Source organism: Microtus oregoni, unplaced genomic scaffold (genome assembly GCF_018167655.1).
Source record: "Microtus oregoni isolate MIOR12 unplaced genomic scaffold, Mior012 000016F_ref0000370, whole genome shotgun sequence".
NCBI classification, from domain to species: Eukaryota; Metazoa; Chordata; class Mammalia; order Rodentia; family Cricetidae; genus Microtus; species Microtus oregoni.
The window spans coordinates 19,259,852-19,281,426 of NW_024543075.1; the positions used below are offsets into that span (position 1 = coordinate 19,259,852).

The 21,575-nt window shown below is 45.5% G+C and overlaps 1 protein-coding gene across 1 annotated transcript in view; it reads right to left on the reverse strand.

The window, feature by feature from the left end:
- LOC121457976 (katanin interacting protein) overlaps nt 1-21,575 on the reverse strand; it is a 168,820-nt gene that overhangs the window by 145,453 nt on the left and 1,792 nt on the right. The window lies entirely within an intron of this gene.

Genomic DNA, 21,575 nt, shown 5'->3' on the forward strand with positions numbered 1-21,575 from the left:
AGAGATTAAGGCTGCTTGGGAACAACTAGTTTATCACCACAAAAGCTTTTTATTTGCAAACTAGAAAGACGGGACCAATCATAATGAGATGATTCTAAGAAAATATAGCCTGTTATTATAATGGGAAAATGGTACACTTTTGAAATGGACCAACGGCAAGGAAAATGGTAATTCACACACTCACAGTATTTGACTGTAATGAACAAAGCTCTAGCCCTTTAATCTGGGCCATTATCTGCACTCTGAAAGGGCCAAGGGACTGTAGTTTTCCCTGTCGAATTACATTTCTATTAAATTGTTTGGAATTACATAGAACGCCTTCCATAAAAGTGCCTTCTGCTGTGTGCACAGCCATAAACTTAGGTGGGTGCATTCCGAGGCGCTGCACCAAACCCCAGGCTCACAGCTCAGGTGACATGCAGAAGTGAATTAGCAGTAATCACATGCGCTTCATGTAATGGGCCATTTCAGAGGGAATTGTTGCTTTCCTGAGAAGGCCTTAGACTAGCATTTGAAGGTATGTGTACATTCAGGAGGCATCATCTCCTGCAAACGCACCCTTCCGAAAGCACATTTTCACACTGTGATGGGAGTGTCCACTAGAAGAGCTCCTGATAGACTGCCTTGGCATTGAAATCTAAAACAGAAGTCATTATAGTCAGTAAACCTATTAAACTGCCCCACTTGACTCCCAGGTGGCTCTTTGTGATCACCATAACCACACATCCTATTAGGTAAGAGCTCTCAGAAGGCAGAAGCAACAGGCTTAGTGACAGTCCAGGGAGGAAGAACAGATGGGGGCCGAGTCTCAGACAAAAAGTATTTGTTGCAGATATTTTTCATGTCATCTGCTGCTAAAGTTGAATCTTTTAGGAGGTAGGACCTGGCTGGAGGAAGCAGGAAGTTGGCCCTTGAAAGTTGTAGCCACCCTAGTTCTGGTCCATGTTCTTTGTTTCCTGGCACATGCCATGTGAACAGACAAGGCCTCGCATGAGAATGCTGCTAGACAAAGCCATCTCCGACACACTGAGCCTCACAACTGTAAGCCACAATCAAACCTTGCCTTCTTTACGCTGTTTTCAGGTATTCTGTCCCAGCACCAAGAAAGTGACCAAGATGCCATGTGCCTTGGTCCCAGCTTATGGGTTTATTGGAAGGTGGCAAAACCTTCTGAAGCTAAGGCCCAGGGGAGAAAGGTAAAGTCTTACTGGGAACTGGGCCCTTCTCCTCTCTCTTTGCTTCCTGGCCACCATGAGGTGAACAACATCCTCCAAATGCTCCCACCACACAGCTGCTGCACAGGTCCAAAATCAATGGGCCCCGAGACCAAGGCTAAAGCCTCCCGAACTGTGAGCTCAACCACTTCCTCTATAAAGTGATATTCTCAGGAATTTGTTAGAGTAACAGAAACCTGGCAACACCTCTGTTCTGCTCACAATGTCCCCTTAATCCAACCTTTTCTCTTTTCCTCTCTCCACAGTTCACAGGTCCCCTGGGGCAACCATGACTATATGTGACCCCATTCTCAGTATGTCACACCAGGGATGACACCCCGCCCAGACACAGAATCTCGGTCCCAGTAACTTGAAGTTGTTTTGATACACGAAGGGAGGGGTAAGATTGGGCTAATTCTGTTTGTGAGCTTTGATGCTGTACATGGTCCTGTGTCACCTGCCCTGGGACAGACAGCAATGTTGGGATAGGAGGGACAGATGGGAAACTTCAGCATGCCTTGAGATCCAGACAACCCCCTTAAGTTTCTTTCTGACAGTGTATGTTTTCCTTTCCACCTTAAGACAACAAACTACTTAGAATTCAGTGATTGTAAAGAGCGTAGAATAAGGCACTGTGCCATGGAGTCCCATAGCGGGGAAGACCAGGGATATATCCAGTGACAAAGTGTCGAGCAAGGTCCTGGTCTCAATCCCAGCAACACAAAAATCATGAGGAGGGCGGTTTTATATGGAGATGGGAATTTTGTACTTTCTGTTTAATCCTTCTAGGAATACAAAATTGCTTTATAAAAATAAAGTTTATAGCTGGAGAGATGTCTCAGTGGCCAAGAGCTCAATCTGTTCTTGCAGAGGATCCAAGTTCAATTCCCAACACCTATACCAGGCAGCCCACAACCACTTGTAACTCCAGCTCCAGGGATGCAGACACCCTCTTCTGGTCTTCACAGGCACCTGTTCTCCACCCCTGCCCACCCCCCACACAAAGTTTACTAATTTACACACATGCCAACCAAATCAAATCAACCAAAAAGAGACCAGGGTCTCAAGAATCAGGATATATTTCTTGGGCTAATTTAATCATGGCTTCATGAAACCCAATGTTCTGGGATAGGACCTAGAGAGAACATTCCAGAAGCCCTTAGCCATATCATCTCTGGCTGTCAGCCTGTGGATTCCAAGAAGATCCTTGGGCTGGCTGGCCACACGATATGACAGGTAACCTAGTCTGCCCACACAAAGCAGACCCAGATGGGTCTGAGCTCAAAGAGACGCATGAGCTGGAGGCCAGGGATGCCAAAAGACCAAGATACTGCCACAGTGGTAACAGTGCTGGACCAGGGCAAGGCGGGTAGCAGGAGGGCAGTTAGGGGTCAGTGAGGCAGCCTATGTCCAGCAAGGTCCTTCCTTCACCAGTCACACCAACTGAGGCTCTGCTCTGGGAGAACACAGAGCAGTCTGGAACCAGAGCTAAGTCCCAGGCTCTCTGGGGCATTAACTGCCTTCTGGATTGTGTCAAAGCTAGATGTGGTGGTGCATGCCTTTAATCTCAGCACTTGGAAGGCAGAGGCAGGCAGACTGCTGTGGGTTTGAGGCCGGCTAGAGCCACCTAGTGAGAAGCAGATAAAATCAAATGAAGGCGAGTCCGTCCAAATCAGCACTGGGTTTGCTTCATCTCCTAAAATTCTGTTGTGGCCTGGGGAATGGCCAAATGGTAGCAGAGTGTTTGTCTAGCATGCATAAGGTCTTGTGTTCCATCACCACACCACAAGCACATACAAAGATAAAATTTCAACACACAGTTAAAACAAAAACTTGCAGGTGGGTCACACAAACTTTACTTTAAAACTTGAAAGCACATCTCTCTACTGGAGTTAATTAAAAGTGTCTTATTCATTAAATTGGAAAATAATTTGCTTATCTTCCAATGAAGATAACACACTCTAATTACAAACATTTGTATCTAACCTCCCTGGAAGCTGGCTGGGTCCTCACACCCAGGAGCCTCCCTCTCCTGCAGGGAGCTCCATGATGACCACTTCTTGGCAGACATAGAAGGAATGGACTCAGATTCCACTGTACCTGCCTGCATCTGGCATCTTGGGGTGTCTTCCTACATGTAGCTCATTTATTCTTACAACAACCAAGAGAGAGAAGTGGGAGAAGGTGACATTAATATCAATATACACTGCCTGCAAATTGAAAGAGGTGGCTCTCTGCACTCTGCAAGGTGACCTGCCTGCATCAGCTCCAGAGCAATAAATAAGGCCAGATGTAAATGCTATGTGTGTGCTTCGCTTTCGAGGACAGATGTGTGCCTGGGGAAATGAAAAGAGACGTGATCCCACTGAGCTTTTGTAAATAGAACACGTTCCCTCCTTTATGGCTGGAGAAGGGCTTTATCTGCACTTAGGATTTATTGTCAGTGGTTAGGATCTGACACTTCAGTTTTACTTTGCCCTAGATGTAGATAATATTCACTACTGCCTATTTTGTGGGAGTCATGTCTTCATCTGAAGTCATCAGGCAAGAGAAAAATCATGTCAAAATTACCCTTAAAAATGAACTTAAGCCACTCATAATGTACAGGACAGGGCACAGCTTTCTGAGCCACTGCTGCAGACTAATGCCTGTGTGTAAAAGCTGGTGTGTATGGAAATATATAGTACATGATAAAATACACATGCAAAATATATCTTTATGGAAAGCCATTAAACTATCCCTATTCAGCTGCTCCCTCTATGTTTCTCTAGTCAGACAGGGGAAAGAGGTGGGGCATACGGGAGGGGCCCAGCTCTGTATTCATGGAAGGTCGGCACCTGGCTGCCACAGAGCTACTATGCTAGCCACCTGTCTGCAGCCAGCTGCTATGGAGAGGCAGCTTCCTGAACACTCACAACTACTTTTGATACCAGGGATCAGTAAACAGCTTCTATAAAAGGCCACACACACATTATTGGTGTGTAATGCCTAAGGTTATAAGACTCTAAGGTCTCTAGCACTGATACTTTGCTATTATAGAGCAAAAGTAGTAATAGGTAATAGACAATTAAACAGCACTACTGTTTGAATAAATCTTTATTTACAAAAGCAGGCAGCAGGCCAGATTTTGCCAAAGGCTTGCTTTTATATCTATATATAATTTTGTCGGTGCTGGGGATGGAGTAATTCCTGCTTTAGAGGAAGGCTAGTATTTACACTGGTATAAACCAGTGAGGTAAGGAAAGATGAACTGCAGGTGAGCGACTGCAAGGTTTACTCATTGTCACAAAAGTGCGCCCTTCACTGTTGTCACCATTGCTATCACTGGCACCAGGATCACCATCACCATGGGTTGCACCTGTGGCCAGGGCTTAGCATGTGCCAGACACTGGGCTCCAAATAGAAACGTGTATACTAGTACCCAGTGTCAGATGAGGTCATGAGACTCAAAGAGGTTGGGACACTGGCGATATCAGGCAGCTCGTAAGCAGAGAGGCCCAGAGGTAGACTGTCTTAACCACCATGTGTCACTGTCCCTCAGCCGGGTCATTAAGCCTAGTTTAAGAACAGCGATGGTACAGCAAAGTGCTGGGGAGGTGCGTGAGAGAAGCAGTTGTTCTGTGATGCAGCGTTTAATCTGTCTCAGGCTCCCAGAGCAATTAATAAAGAGATTAGAAGCAAATGGCTCCCTGGTGAAGCTGGCACTCCCTTCCCGCCAGATGGCTTCCTGAGAAGATCCGGAACAAATGCCAACCATGGAGGGGCAGGTTTGGCATCCCATTTTCCCTTCTGGGCTTTGGAGAATAAAGGTGACTCGTGCAAATCCCACAGGCACAGAAAGCCTTGGCCACAGATTTCATTGCAAGGAACTAGAATAAAGGACTCGTCTGTCCCAAGAAGAATGATGGTACTTCCACCTTGTGACCAATGAAGCCAAATTATTCATTCTGCTGTCTGAGTTCGTGTAGAACTTTGTCTGTGTTCATGCAATTTAATTTCCCTAAAAGTATCCCTCTCACCAAACTGTCTGATGGTAGAACACAAAATGGCTTAGCTCCTTTGGAAAGCACGTTAGCAACATGCTCAGAAGCACAAAGGCCATTTTCCCTTGGAGCTAGCAACAACTTTACTAGAAACTTGCTGTGAAGTCCACAGCTTTCATAAGCAGGAAGTTTGTGCATGAGGTATCCAAGGTATCATAATTTGTCAGATGGGGGCTGAAGAGATGGCTCAGGGTTTGAGAGCACATGGGGTTCTTGCAGAGGACCTGCATTTGGTTCCCAGCACCCATGTCGGGCAGCTTACAACCGACTGAAAGGCAAGCTCCAGGGGCTTGACACCCTCTTTCTGGCTCTGAGGGCACTTGAATCAGTGGAGAACTACTGGAAAAGCATGGCAAACCACAGGATGGAAAGCAACATTCAAGGGCTGAAAGAGGGTTGGGGCTCCGTGGTAGAGCTCTTGCCTGGTATACATAAGGTCCTGAGTGCAATGCCCAGTATTGAAAGTAAGAAGTGACTAGAATCCTAGATAACTTACTCTTTACTCTTATAAGATTGACTCTTACATCTAATAAGCTACAGGGGCTGGAGAGATGGCTCAGCAGGTAGAAGTGCTGGCTACTCTCACAGAGGACCTGGATTCAGTTTCCAGTATCCAATTATCTCTAACTCCAGGTCTAGGAACCTGATGCCCTCTTCTGGCTTCCATGGGAACTGCATGTATATGGTGCACAGACATACATGTAGGTAAAACACTAATAAAATAAAAGTAAATAAATCCTTTAAAAGGAGAGAGAGCCTTTGTAGTGGGGAGGTCTGGACAGGGTTTCTCTGTAGCTTTGAAGCCTGTCTGTAGACCAGGTTGACCTTGAACTCACAGAGATTCCCCCTGTCTCAGCCCTCTGAGTACTGAGATTAAAGGTGTGTGTCATCACCGCCCAGCTGAGAGCCTTTGCTTTAAGGACGGAAAGAAAGAAAAAAAAGGAAGGGTGGGCTGGGGAGATGGTTCAGTGGTTAAATGGTGTTTGGCTCCAAGAGTGTGTATAAGTGCTGGATGAGAATGGAAGATCTCTTCTAGTTCCCGTCTCAGAGGGTGGAGATGGGAAAGCCCCAGAACAAGTTAGGGAGACCAGCAAGAGACATCAGCAAGCTCTGGGCTGAACTGGGAGACTCTGGCGCAATGAATAAAGGAGAAGAGCCAGGACGACTCCCGACATCAACCTTGGGCCTCCACATACAAAAGGAATCCCCAAACATGCACACACGCACATACAAGAAAAATAGAAATCAAAATATTTAGGAAAATATAACATAAGAGAAGTGCTAAAGGGCTTTTCCATGGGAAGCCTGAGAGGGCTTGAAGGCAGTGTGTTGAAGGCACGGGCATCTCCGTGAACCTTGGGCCTGGAAGCTTGTTGGAAGAATGGCATCTGCAGAAGGACGAATCTCTCAAGAGACGGCTCCGGAATGCAGGAGATGAGAAGTGACGACAAAACACATTGACAACAGCTCAGCTAAAGCCTACGGGGACCTCCTAATCTGAGGGCAAAGGTTCTACAGAATGGCTAGAGAAGATAAAGAAGGGGAAGATTAAAGAAGGCTGGTCGGTCAAGATCTATCCTGCGGTGGTGGAGATGCTCTCACTAAACTGACTCTCTCATGACAATGACTCTTAGGATTCCTTATTCTCAATCACAAGCTCTGAGTCAAAGAAGTAAAACAACTTGCCCAAGGTCCCAGAGCAAAGAAGGGAATCTAGCAAGTATGATGCCAACACAGCCCTCAAGACCCAGTGTCATTTCCACCCACAGTCCATGTACCCTCGGCCCCACTTCAACTTCTGTGTGCCTAGGAAGGCTGATTCTGGCTTCTACCTTCTGTACTGTACACACACATCAGAGTCAAGCAGATAAAGCCGCAGTGTGGCAGGACTGGGACAGTGTGGAGAGCGGCTGTCCAGCCTCACAGGGAGCTCAGCTTCAAGACGGGTTTCTGTGGAGGGACGTGAGCCTTCTCTTGCTAGCTTTTTTGAATTTTTGTTGTTGTTAAAGACTCTGTAACCCAGGCTGACCTTGAACTCCTGGCAATCCTCCAGCCCCAGCCTCCTTGGCACTGAGAGAAGTGGTATGTACACCACACCTGGCTTGTTTTGTCAGTTTGGATTTTTCCAGAGAAATTGTTAAATTGGTGTTATGAGAGAGCTTTAGGTTTTTAAAAGTTGATAAATTATTTTTATTACATTTATTTTGCAGGTGTGGGGGGGTTGGCTAATATGGAAGTCAGAGGACAACCTGTGGGAGTTGGTTCTCCCCTTTCACCTTGTGGGTTCAGGCTTGAGAGCAAACTTCTCTACCCAATTAACCATCCCACTGGCCTGATAAATGATCCCTAAAAATTCAAAACAGGTCTCCACTTTCCAACCTAATAGGTAACTGTGGTGGTTTGAATTAGAATGGCCATATATTTGAATGCTTAGTCACTAGGAGACTATTTGAGAAGGCGTAGCCTTGCTGGAGGAAGTGTGTCACTGGTGATGGACTTGGAGGATTCCATAGCCTGCAGCAGGCCATCTCTCTGTTTCTCTCTCCTCTCCTCTCCTCTCCTCCATGCTACTTGTGGATCAAGCTATAAGCTGTGAATCCCATGCCTGCCTGCTTGCCAGCTGCCATGTTTTCTGCCATGATGACCATGGACAGACCCTCTGAAACTGTTAGTAAGCCTCCAATTAAATGCTTTCTTTTATGAGGTCACGGGGTCTCTTCCAGCAATACAACAGTAAGTAGGCAGGAAACTGGAAAATTGCTTCTTTCCCAGTAGCAGTCAGCCCCTCCTGTTCACAGGCCTGCATGTGCAGATTCAATTAACAGCAAAGAGAAAATACTTGGGGAAAGCATCTTTACAACATGCAGTACTTTTCTTGTCACTGTTTTCTAAACACAGCATAAATTGTTTCTCACAGTGTTCACATCGTACTAGGTACTGTAACCTAGAGTGGGTTCAGAAGAAAAGGAAGGAAACACATAGGTTATACTTAAACACACCCAGAAGAGTTGATCACCCGTGGACTTCACCACTGGGGGCCCAGATCAGGGTCCTACAGATACCAAGGGACATTTCCTCACCTCTAAGTCCAAGAGCCCCTTTTGAGGAAACTTAAAAGGATCTGCTAGAAATCCAGTAGGCAAGAATAGGAGCCAGGTAAAGCTTGCTTTGCTACCCACATGCCCCCAGGAAGAGCTGGGCCTTTAAGCTACACTCTACTCTGAAAGCCTGAAACCATATTTCTGTCACTCTTCCTTTGCATTTTCCTTGTAACTGGAATTCCCAGGGCCCAGTTTACTGCCAAATCACCTGAGATAAACAAGTCATGCTAAGATCCTCCTCTCCCTTCCAAATCCAAATCGCAGCTGGCAGCTAGAAGTGGAATTTATAAGCTGCACGGCATGCTTTGCATTGGCTTGCAGCCTCACACCCAGCTGTCTGCGAGCAGGACAAGGCAGCATGGCAGCTGAGACTGCCAGGCCTGGGTGGCAGCGCCTACCTGTCCAGGGGTCTCAAATCCACCGTCAGGCACAAGAAAGACAATGCATAAACAACTTGTAAACCCTCTGCCCATATCTCCTGGACTTGTTCTCTGAACTCTGGCTCCGAAATACACTCCAAACTTCTTCAGTGTTTTTCACTGTTCCTCTTCTAGCCCCTGGCTCTTCTTCTAGATCCTGAACTCCCCCTAGCTCCTTCACTCTGTAGCCCAAGCTGACCTCAAACTCAATCCACGTGTTCTCCATCACACCCAGCTCCAGCCTCAGTCTTGCCCAGACTTTCCAGGAGCAGCTAAGTAGAAGCTCAGAGCCAGCAAGGTAGCTCAGCAGGAAAAGAACTTTCTGCCAAACTTGAGGACCAGAGTTCTAACTCTAGGAGATCCACATGGTAGAAAGAGAAGGACTCTCAAACTGGGTGGCTGTGGCGCACGCCTTTAATCCCAACACTTGGGAGGCAGAGGCAGGTGAATTTCTGTGAATTCAAGGCCAGCCTGGTTTACAGAGCTAGTTCCAGTGCAGGCTCCAGAGCTACACAGAGAAACCCGTTCTCGGGGAAAAAAAATAAAAACAAAAACAAAAAAAAAGGACTCTCATATCTTATCCTCTAAACACTATGCACACACACACACACACAGCGAGAGAGAGAGAGAGAGAGAGAGAGAGAGAGAGAGAGAGAGACCCATGGTAGAAACAGAATGAATCTCACAGCTTATCCTCTGACCTCCATGTGCACACACACACACACACACACACAAGGGTACACACATGGTAGAAAGAGAATGAATCTCACAGCTTATCCTCTGACCTCAAGTGTATACACACACACACACACACACACACACACACACAGAGAGAGAGAGAGAGAGAGAGAGAGAGAGAGGGACCCATGGTAGAAACAGAATGAATCTCACAGCTTATCCTCTGACCTCCAAGTGTATACACACACACACACACAAATGTAATAAAATCTACAAACAACAACAGAAGCTGATAGATAGAGCCCTTGTTTAACAGGCACAAGACCCTAGGTTCCAGTCTCAGCATCACAGACAGAAAACCACAGTAGACATTTTTTTTCTTGAGACAGGGCTTCTCTGTGTAACAGTCCTGGCTGTCCTGGAACTAGCTTTTGTAGACCCAGGCTGGCCTTGAACTCAGTGATTCACCTGCCTCTGCTGCCCAAGTGCTGGGATTAAAGGCGTGCGCCACCACTGCCTAACCAACAATTAGCTTTCAACTCAAAGGGTTACAACTCCTCTAGTGAACTCACCCTCCTGCCTCCTACCATAATCTCCCACAAACACTGTCTTTTTGAGATGGGGTCTCAACCATGTAGTCCTAGCTGGTGTGGAACTTGCTAAGTAGGCCTGAACTCACAGAGTTCACTCACCTGCCTCTGCCTCTTCCTCTGCCTCGTGAGCAGTAGGACAAAGGCTACATCCCCATCCCCACCTGCCCTTTGCTTCTCATGTGCTCATGGCCTGTCTCTTCCACCACGCTGCTATGGGGCTTTACGAAAACTCAATCCTCCACACCTAGTATGACGCCTAGACTGCAGTCAGCATCAGCAGAAGTTTCTAGAATTAATGGACAAAGCTGAGAGGGGCATGATCATCTTCTATGAGAAGTGCTTTCTGGACCTGACACACTTTCCCAACCTCCCTGCCCACCCCAAACGCTTTCTGATGTGGTGAAACAGAATGTAAGGAATGTATTTGATAGTCCACTGTGAACCACTGGGAAATGAGAGAGGTAAGAGACAGCTACACTTTTTTTTTCTCCCCGAGACGGTTTCTCTGTAGCTTTGGAGCCTGTCCTGGAACTAGCTCTTGTAGACCAGGCTGACCTCGAACTCACAGAGATTCGCCTGCCTTTGCCTCCCGGGTGGTGGGATTAAAGGCTTGTGCCACCATCACCCGGCTGGCAGCTACACTTCTATGTAACCAGTGGCTTCTGTAGAAACAGAATTCCCAGGCTGAAAGGGATTCTAGTCCATCTCCACACGGGTCACAAAGTTACTAAATTCATTCTCCTTCCACAACCTATCTGGCCCCTTCCACCCGTGGGATTGCCACACAAAGCAAAATGACCCCCAAATGACCTACTCAACTGCCATGAAAAGCTAAAGAATCCTGATGAAAAGGTACGTGCCTTCCACAAACAGACTTTTTTTTTGGGGGGGGGGCTTAGTTTTTATTTGGTTTAGTCTTTGGATACAAGGTTTCTTTATGAAGCCCAGCAGGCTTTGAAATGACAACCCTCCTGCTCCAGCCACCCAAACAGCTTAGGTTGCTGCTGTGTATCACAATAGCTGGTTTTACCCAGTGTTTGCCAAATGCTCAACATCCCTCTCAATCCCTACAATGGGGGAGCTAGCATTTTTTAAGTCAGAATTTGCACACATACCCCAGTCCAATGAAGCTCGATCCTACTTCCTCCTCTACAGAAGCTTGATGGGTAGTGAAGCACCCATGGAGGGAGGGGAGGCCTGACCCTCTTTTATGGGGTTTCATAGCTTGTTCCTCCAGGCTTAAAACAAAAGATGCACAGAAGAGTTCATAAATAGAGATACTGAGAAAAGAGTGGGGGAGACGGGCTGGAACAGACTGGGTTCTGCCCCCATCCCTGGACGTTACCATTATCAGGCTCTCGGCTCCCGTGAGCCTTAAATAAGCCTTCATATCTGATAAGTAACAGTGATCAGGCTAGATCCAAGAATCACTCAGTAGCTCAATGTGGGCACAGATGTTAGTCTAGTCTCTATAACATATATATATTCAGCCAACAGCTAAAACTTGGGAGAATTCACATCTCAAAATCTCAAGTTCTGTACTCTTGTGAAAAACTGCAAAGATCTGGTGGTGCAAGGCCTGTCATCCTGCCTGGCAGAGCTGAAGCTGCCAGATGGTATAGTGCCCTCTCATTCCCACTCCTACCTTTCCTGGTTGTCTCTCTGCAGCTGAGGTCAAGTCCAAAGTCTAGGAGGTTGGTCCTTCCAGCAGTGTCAGAAAAGCAAAGGCTCATGTGTCAGAACCAATGATCACAAGAGCAACATTGTCACCAAAGACAATAACACAAATACACTTCATATGCCAGATTCTTTGCCTTGGGGCTTGGGACACACACACTTCTTATAAATACCCTAATGGGGAGACACTGTTAGTATGGGTTTTGTGTACATGTGTGTGTGTGATTCTTGTAGTTTGGTTTCATTAATTTTCTAGACAGGGTTTCATGATCCTTCTGCTTCCATTCTCCAAGCACTGGCATCAGAGATGGGCACCACCACGCCAGGCAAGACAACACCACGTTCAGCTTTCTGTTTTATAGACTGAGGAAATCACGTGCTTTGAGAAACTAACAGGCAGATCGTCATGGTCTGGGCATGCCAAGCAGGCTTGGGAGTCACAAGGCACTGAAGGAGTGGCTGAGAGAAACCTTGGCCACAGCAGTCGTTCATAGCACTTCTATTACTTGGCCTTGTAGACTTCACAATTTGAGACCCCCGGAATCCTTTGAGCACTCAGACAATTCAAATTAAACTAAAATGAAACTCTGGAATAGAGCCATTAAGTCCCTTCCAGCTGAAACCTGTGATTTTAACTTACAAAGTACCTAAAGGACTTTTCTTTGATGAGGAAAATGTACGTACACACACACACACACACACACACACACACACACACACACTAAACTACACAGAAAATCTATTAAGGGTTTCAAGGTAGCAGTGGGCTCCATGGCAAGGCAGTTGTTAGGAATGAACACAACTTCACTGAGCTGAGAACTGGAGACAGAATGCTAGTCAAAAAGAAAGGAAGAGGCCACCGGGTCACAGCAGAGGGACTTCCTGGGCTGAACTATTCTACAGGCCAGTGTCCGGGGAAATCAAATTTGATCATTAGAGAAACTAAGGAATGCAAAATGTTTGGAGACTTAGCTATGAATCCGCTTCCTGGAGATCATCCAGAAATCCTCCAGGGGACAAAAAGGCTAATCTTTCCCTGGTTCAAGGTCAATTCAGTAAACACCCATTTGCCAGGCCTCAGAAAACAACAGAAGAGTGTCTCCACTTCTAGAAGGAAAAGGGCATGAGGCTAAGCCTGGTACAGCCTGGTGGAAGCCTCCTGGACAGCAAGAGGTACTTCTGCATACTCGGACCTATCACCCAGTCTGGTGGGAATGACTTGAAAGGGTATATGCTGGTCAGGCATGCACCACGGGTAAGGCAGAAAGCTGGGAAAGAATGTGGCATGCTCAGGAGTGGAGAGCTGCCTGTGGTGGCTTGGGTGAAATCTCAGGTGCCTACAGAGAAGGCCAGTATGTGTCATGCCACATGTAAGCTCCTGAATACTGATGCCACCAGCCAGAAGGGGGCCAAACCATCAACACATATCCAAGATCAATAGTGAGCTACTGTTCATTACTGAAGGACTGGGCCTAAGTAACAAGTCAGGCTCAGTGTAGCCAAAGCCCCTTATCATGAGGATGGAACATCCAGGGAATCACGTGAAATCACAGTTTTGAATTGAGAAAATATAGCTAGGGGCCCAATACAACCCAGTATAAAACTTTTGGACAGGAGTAGGTGTCTCACAATGAGAGTTGGCACTGAGCAGGACTGCTTTTCTAGAGAAATTGTTCAAATAAAGGTGGTGCATCCATAGGTCACTTGTAGCTGCAAGGGCCAGGTTTTTAAAAACCCACAAGACACGGGGAAATCACAGCTTCTTGTTTTGTTTTTGAGATGGATTTGGCTGTCGCCCAGGTTGGTGGGGAACTCAAGACCCTCTTGCCTCAGCGCCCCCATGTGCTGGGGTTGTGTGTGACACTGTGCTCCCTGGTAGTCTTATCTCCTCATTTTTAAAGTGCTTAGAAGTGGCTCTTCCATCCTCCTCTACTCCTGCTTGGGAACAGAGGCACAGGCACAGGGCCATACACTGTGAGCCCAAAGGCAGTTAAGCTGAGCAGCAGAAAGCTAGCTCCACAGTGGGGGCTATCCCATTATCGTCCTCCCCAGCCTCGAGAGGAGGCTGAGCTGTGTGTGCCAGTGGTGACACTCTATGATGCAGACTCTTTAGATAAGTTGTTGCTCTGCAGCCTTCTAGCTGCGATTAAGATAAGTACAATCACAGTGGCACATTGAATTATCTATAATTTAAATCAGATTGGATCCTCTATGGCAGCAGTTGGCAAACTGACTCTGGACAGGCCAGACAGTTAAGTATTTTGGTTTCATAGGCAATATGTTCTCTGCCGAGACCAGTCAGCTCTGCCACTTTAGTTTGAGACTGGGCATAGCTGTGTTCCAATAAAACTTTATGCACAAAAGGAGGGGTAAAATGCTTTGGGAAAGGAGTGATCTTTATAAATACTCTTTCCTAGACTCCCATACTGGACTGTTGTCACCCATTTGCATAACTTTCTTACTAGCCTATGAGTTCAGTGAGTCAGAAACTATCTTACCTCTTCTCGGGTACTATGTATAGCATGATATAAACCCAGCAGTCTAGGGGGACCTCTGAAGGTATTCACTGTTGGAGGAGGCCACTTGTTCATTCCTAGCTGCCCAGACCACAAAATAATCGCACAGAAATCTGTATCAGTTGTAATACTATTTGGCCAATGGCTTAAGCATATTTCTAGCTTGCTCTTATATTCTAAACTAACCCATTTCCAGCCGGGCGATGGTGGCGCATGCCTTTAATCCCAGCACTCGGGAGGCAGAGGCAGGGGATCTCTGTGAGTTCGAGACCAGCCTGGTCTACAGAGCTAGTTCCAGGACAGGCTCCAAAGCCACAGAGAAACCCTGTCTCAAAAAAAAAAAAAAAATAAACTAACCCATTTCCATTAATCTGTGTATTGCCACATGGCTGTGGCATACTGGCAAGGTTCCAGCATGTCTGTTCCTGGTGGAGGCTACATGGCTTCTCCCTGACTCTGCCTATTCTCTCTCTATATATCTCTTCCAGCCTGGCTATATTCTGTTAAGCCATTGGCCGAAAGCAGCTTCTTTATTTATTAACCAATAAAAGCAACACATAGACAGGACTTCCCATATCAATTCACAGCCCATAAAAGTAACAGGACTATGACTTTAGAGGCTCAGGCAGGTGAGAGGCACAGGGCACTGAGTGGCACTGGAAAAGATGCCTCCTTCTCAGGGTACCTCTACTTGAGAAAGTAAAAGAGTAATTCCCATGCAGAATTAAAGTCCAGTATTATTAGCCTCTTGATATTTCAAAACACCCGATTAGCTGTGGATGAGAAGTCTCCCTACTTTTCAATGCTGACAACTAGTGCTAATATTAAACGTTATGAGTCAACTCTGTCTGCAGATTGACTCCACCAGGTTAATCTGCCACCCTTGATGTGCAGAGTTCATCTTTTGCTACTTCACCTTATGTGTGTGGGTACATGTATGTGCACGAGCATGTACAGACCAGAGGACACTCAAGTGTTTTTCCTCAGGTGCTGCTCATCTTTCTTACTAAATTTGTATTTATTTTGTGCATGCATTTGTATGTTTACATATGGGGGTCAAAGGACAACTTGTTAGAATCTGGGTCTGAGGGATCAAACTCGGTGCTGGGCTTGTCAGCAGGTGCCTTTTCCTGAGTCATTGCAGCAGTCCTAGTCCTTTCTCTCAGACAGGATCTCTCCCTGGTGCTCACCATTTCCCCAGTACCAGGACTACAGACACCCAAATGCCCAGCATTTTATGTGGGATTTTGGAATTAAACCCAGACTTTCACACTTATGAGGAAATCAGTTTACCAACTGAGCTATATCCACACTTGCTACATCTCTTGTTTTTGTTTTTTTATTTATACCTATGTCTGTTCATGCTATGCATCTGAAGATGCCAGCAGAGGCCAGAAGAGGGTGTCAGATCCCCTGGAGCTGGACTCATGGGTGGTGACTCACCCAATAAAGATGCTGGAAACCAAATGTGTCTTCTATTTAGGGTTTCTATTGCTGTGGAGAGACATCATAAACATGGCAACTCTTGTAAAGGAAATCATTTAATTGCATGGCTTACCATTTCAGAGGTTTAGTCCATTATCATTACAGCAGGACATGGCGACATGTAGCAGACATGGTGCTGGAGAAGTAGCTGAGAGTCCTACATCTTGCAGGCAACAGGAAGTGGTGTGAGATACTGGACATGGCTTGAGTATATATGTGAGACCTCAGAGCCTGCCTCCACACTTCTTCCAATATGACCATACCTACTTCATCAAGGCCACACTTCCTAATAGTGCCACTCCCTTTGGGAGCCTAGTCTTTGAACCCTCCTCACTATGCTTCTTCCATATTTTAATGTAGTTGACCCTCATAAACTCATAGGGAGTGACACTATTAGGAGGTGTGGCCTTGTTGAAGTACAGGTGGCTTTGTTGGAGGAAGTGTGTCACTGTGGAGGCAGGCTCTGGGGTGGGGGGTGATCAAGCCATGCCCAGTGTCTCAGACCAACTCCAGTTGCCTATCAAGATGAAAGAACTCCCAGGTCCTTCTTCAGCACCATGTCTGTCTGCATGCTGCCTTGCTCCCTGCCGTGATGATAATGGACTAAACTTCTGAACTATAAGCAAGCCACCCCAATTAAATGTTTTTCTTTATAAGTTGCCATGGTCATGGCAACAGAAACCCTAACTAAGACACTCTGGAAGAGTAACAAGTGATTTTATCCACTGAGTCATCTCTTCACCTCTACATATCCTTTTAAGACTGAGCAATGGTCCAGTGAGATGACTCAGTGGGTAAGGGCACTGTCTTTCACTTCCCAGACCCATATGGTAGGAGAGAACTGACCCCCTAAGTTGTCCTGACTCCATGCATGTCACACATACACACAATTTAAGAAAAGAGTAACATCTTTTTAAGTCACTTTTACGGAATTTTTTTTTTTTTTGGTACCAGGGAAGGAATACAGTATCCAGCACATGCTAGGCAATCATTTTCCACCGAGCAGCATCCTGAGCCCCAGAAAAAGAAAAAGAAAATCTAAAAATGGGAATAAAACTAAGAAAGGTGATATGCACCTTTAACCTCAGCACTTGGGGAAGTCGAGTTCAATATCATCCTCACTACAGAGTAAATTCAAGGTCAGCCTATACTATATGAGGAATTATTGAGAAAAAGAGAGAGAGAGAGAGAGAGAGAGAGAATAAATCCATATAATGAATCCCCATACTCCTCACTGCAATCATTTATTTTGCCATCTCTAGATCCTGCTGCACAAACACAATGATATGTTGAGTCACTACCTAAATGCCACAGAAACAAGCAGAGCACATGTGCCAAGTTCCTGGAAGCTAAAGTGCTATAAAGGGTGGAGTGGTTGCTGGATAGAAGAGAAAAGGCACCTGGAGGTATGCAGAAGAAAAGAAGACATGGAACATAGGCACATATTTATTTTGCCAGCTGAAGACCAATCTTCTGGTTATTTCATGCTTGGTTTAAGAAGTAAGGAAACAGAAACATCCCTAGGAGCCTGGTATGGACCACACAAGGTCTGAACTCCTGTCCTGCTGACCAGCAGTGTGCTCCCAGCAAAGCCTCAGGGGTTCCCGCTGCCTGTTCTGCAGTTTGGGATCATCTAGACAAGCCAGACAAAATTTCAGCTTGACATTATTAATCTTTGAGAAAGTTTGCTAAGCAAACGGTCGGTATCAACAGGGGAAACGTTGAATATTTGCTTCCAGGGCAGCAAAGACAAATGAACCAACTTTAAAATCCTGTCTAATGGCACTGATGTGGTGAGCCTTTCTCTAATTATCATGTTCCCCAAAGACCGAGTACAATCATTTTTTTCTTTAACCATCTCACTGGAGAAAATTAGACTTTAATATAAAGGCGAACATTTTCATAGGTGGGGGATGCTTGTATGGTCAATTACCTTCATGAGCATAAAAAATAGCAACCGCAATTTTCTTTGTGTGTGTGTATGGGGGAGGGGTTCTCTATGTAGCTTTGGAGCCTGTCCTGGAACTCACTCTGTAGACCAGACTCACCTCGCACTCACAGAGACCCATCTGCCTCTGCCTCCCAAATGCTGGGATTAAAGACCTGCACCACCACCGCACAGCATGCAAAATTCGTCTAAACAAAGAGTACACTTCTGTGTTAGAGACTGCTGGTAGATCAGGGTTCAAGGTTGACCTTGATCTAGTTAACTTGATCTAGTTGCAGGTCAGACTGGGCTACAAGAGACCTAGTCTTGGGGAGAGAAGAAGAAAGGGAAACAGGAATAGAGAATGCCTCTTCTTTTTAGCAGCAGCTTGCAAGAAGTCTGTCCATCTGCTGGCACCAATACCATCAGCTATCACTATGAATACTTTCTTCTGTTTTCCTTATTGAGACGGGGGTTCTATGGACATAAGCTGCTCCTGAACTCACAATCTTCTTGTCTCAGCCTCCCAAGTGCAGGGATTATAATATGCACCAACACCACAGCTGGCCTAGAAATATTTCACAGTCATTTCCAGCTCATGGACAGGAAAGCAGGCTCAGAGAAGACACAGCTGAGATGACAATACAGGGCTACTTAGACCAAATTTGGAGCATCACACAAAATACAACACAGAGATGGAATAGCCTCAGTCAAACCAACAGGCCAGAGAAAAGCAGGCACAGCAAACTGCAGAACAAAGCACAGCCCAGCTTGAGGAGACTTGCTAGACATTTAAACTATGAGTTTAGGAAGCAAATGCTTTTCTAATAAGGTCACTGGTTACTTAGTTGACTAAAATCACAATTCACTTACAAGCCAGGCGGTGGTGGCGCACGCCTTTAATCCCAGCACTCGGGAGGCAGAGGCAGGCGGACCTCTGTGAGTTCGAGGCCAGCCTGGTCTATAAGAGCTAGTTCCAGGACAGGAACCAAAAACTATAGAGAAACCCTGTCTCGAAACATCCAATAAAAAAAAAAAATTCACTTACAGTGTGTTGTTCATGCTCAACCACAGATCAGACACATATCTGTAACGATTAGGTGTAAAAGTGCCAGGCACAGTAGCACACACCCTTAATCCCAGCACCCAGGAGGGAGAGAAAGGCACGCTCTCTTTCTCTGTTTGGTTTTGAATTTTTTTTTCCCGAGATAACTTTTCTCTGTGTAACGGCTCTAGCAGTCCTGAAACTAGCTCAGTAGACCCAAGTGTGGGATTAAAGTTGTCCCCCACCACCACTGCCTAGCTAAGGCAAGATCTCTTGTAGGCCAGGCTGGCCTCAAACTCATAGAGATTCGTCTGCCTCTGCCTTCCAAGTGCTGGGATTAAAGGCGTGCGCCACTGCCGCCTGGCTGATCTCTCTATGTTTGAAAGTAATCTCGTCTACATAGTGAGTGTCTCAAAAATCAAAAGAAAAGTAGTGTATAAATCAAAGTTTAAAAAAATTAGGATGGAGGGACCAGTGAGATGGCTCAGCTGGTTAAGGCACCTGCCACCAAGTCTACTGACTTGAGTTAGATCCTGATCTACATGGTGGCCTCCACAAGCATGCTAGGGCACACAGGCCCTCACACATTTAAACTAATTAAAATTTAGAATGGAAAATAGGATTTACTGAAGGTTAAAACTAAATCTTATGGTAAATACCTTCCTAGAGTATACAGCCTAGCTCAAAAAGCGTAGATTCCTCTGTGGCTAGAATCATGTTCTAGGAGTGCAGAGGTGCTGACAGAGCAGAAATGACCAAGTCACTTCTCAGAATGCCTTGCAACAATGTGTCTCCAAGTGTATCCACAGATCTTGGGCTACAGAGGGGCCTGCTAAGGCAAAGTGATTTCCACTGTAATCCTACAACTTCCCCTGGGTTGAGTTCTGAATGAGGCAAAACACAAATGGGCAAAAATGCTTCTAGCCTTAGAATAGACAGCTGTTGTATTCTTTACCAGCCGGGTAAAACAGTAATTCTAAGCCTCGGTCCATAGGTATCATTTTAATATTCCAGGTGAAGAAATGGGAAGTATGCATGCAATAATTCTGCTACAAGAACAGTAGTTCTTCCCAGAAACACTGGAGATGATGGGGGCTGCCAGATGAGCTAACAGTGTCTTGTATAGAATATCATTTTTATAATATGAACTTGTACGAACAAGACACTAATTATGGCTCTTCAGATTTGGGGACCTGGCAGATATTTTCTCGGACACAAATGAAGTGAGCCTGTCACCAGGGAAACAACTGACAATATTTGTTGTCAGCGATAAAATCAGGTTTTCAAGGGAATGCAAATAATTTAGTCAATTTTTACCTTATGAGCAGTGATTGGTATTTTGCTTACATGTATATCTGTGTGAGGGTCAAATCTCCTGGAACTGGAGTTACAGTTATAAGCTGCCTTGTATGTGCTGGGAATTGAACCTGAGTCTTCTGGAAGAGCAGCCAATGTTCTTAACCGCTAAGCCATCTCTCCAGCCCGAAACGCCATGTTCAGCTCTTAATATGATTTTTTTTTGATACTGGGTAAATTTCTAATGTCACCATTTTGGAGGATTTGCATGTTACTTAGTCAGCTATTTCCAAATGACCAACAGCTGAAGCTATAAAATTGGATATGGAGAAAATAGCCCACAGATCAAAGGGCAAGACAGACCAATGGAATTTTACTATATGAGTCCCAAGTTCACAAACTACATTGTAATTGACCTTTTAGAAACTGTCACTTGCTAAGTTTTGATGTAGTGCCAAAATGTCCACAGTTATCTGAAAAGGTAAAGATATTCATTTCCTCATCCACTTATGGGCATGTGAGGTGATCTGTTCATATCCATTAGCAATTCAATAACATAAACATTGGTAGAAGTTAGGATTCTAAAGCAGAAGTAAGCGTTTAGTCGCCTCCTTTTGGCTCTCTGAGACAAAGTCTCACTATATAGGTCAAATTAGCATTGAAGTCATAATCTTGACTCAGCCTCTCAAGTGCTGGGATAACAGACAGGCAACCCCCATTGCATCTGGTTTAGCTGTTTTCTATTAAGCTGGACAGGGAAATTTGAGAAAATATAAAACAAGCCAGGTATAGTTTCTTATGCCTTTAATTTTCAAGATACAGAAGCAGGAAGTTCAAAAGTTCAAGGCCTGCTTCGGCTACAGACTCCTAGGCTAGCCTGTGCAACTTACTAAGACTTTTAAAGGGATGGGAGAGCCACTTCTCAGCCATGGGGAAGTTGCCTAGCAGAAGTGAGGTCAGAGTTTAATCCCTACTCCAAAAAAAATGAAAGACAAGAAAGAGAGAAAGTTAAATGGATGTTGGCATTTGCATGTAATCCCAGTACTCAGGGGCAGAGGCAAGAGGAACAGGAGCCCAGGCTCCACCTTGTCCACATAGAAAGTTGGAAACTAGCTTGAGCTACATAAGACCCTGTCTCAAAACCAAGAAAAACAAGAGAGACAAAGAGAGGGGCAGAGGAAATGTAAAGCAATACAATTCTTTTGCTGTTTGGGGGAAAAAAAATCAAAGTTGAGGAGTAAAAGTCTATTGTTTTTTGTTTTGAGACAGCGTCTCACTATGTAGCTTTGGCTGACCTGGAGCTCACTTTGTGGACCAGGCCACCCTGGAACTCAGTGATCTCCTGAGTACTGGGAGAAAGGTACATACTACCACTTCGGGTTTGATATAAATTCTAAGTGAACTGATGTTTTGAAATTTTGTATTTATATGGCAACATCACAGATGTAATACATGCAAGCAAGGTCTTCTTGTTTTGCTGAGCCAGGGGTTTCTCTATGTGTAGCCCAGCCTGTCTATCCTAGAATCACTCTGTAGACCAGGCTGGCCTTGAACTCAGAGTGCTGGGATTAAAGGAGTAAG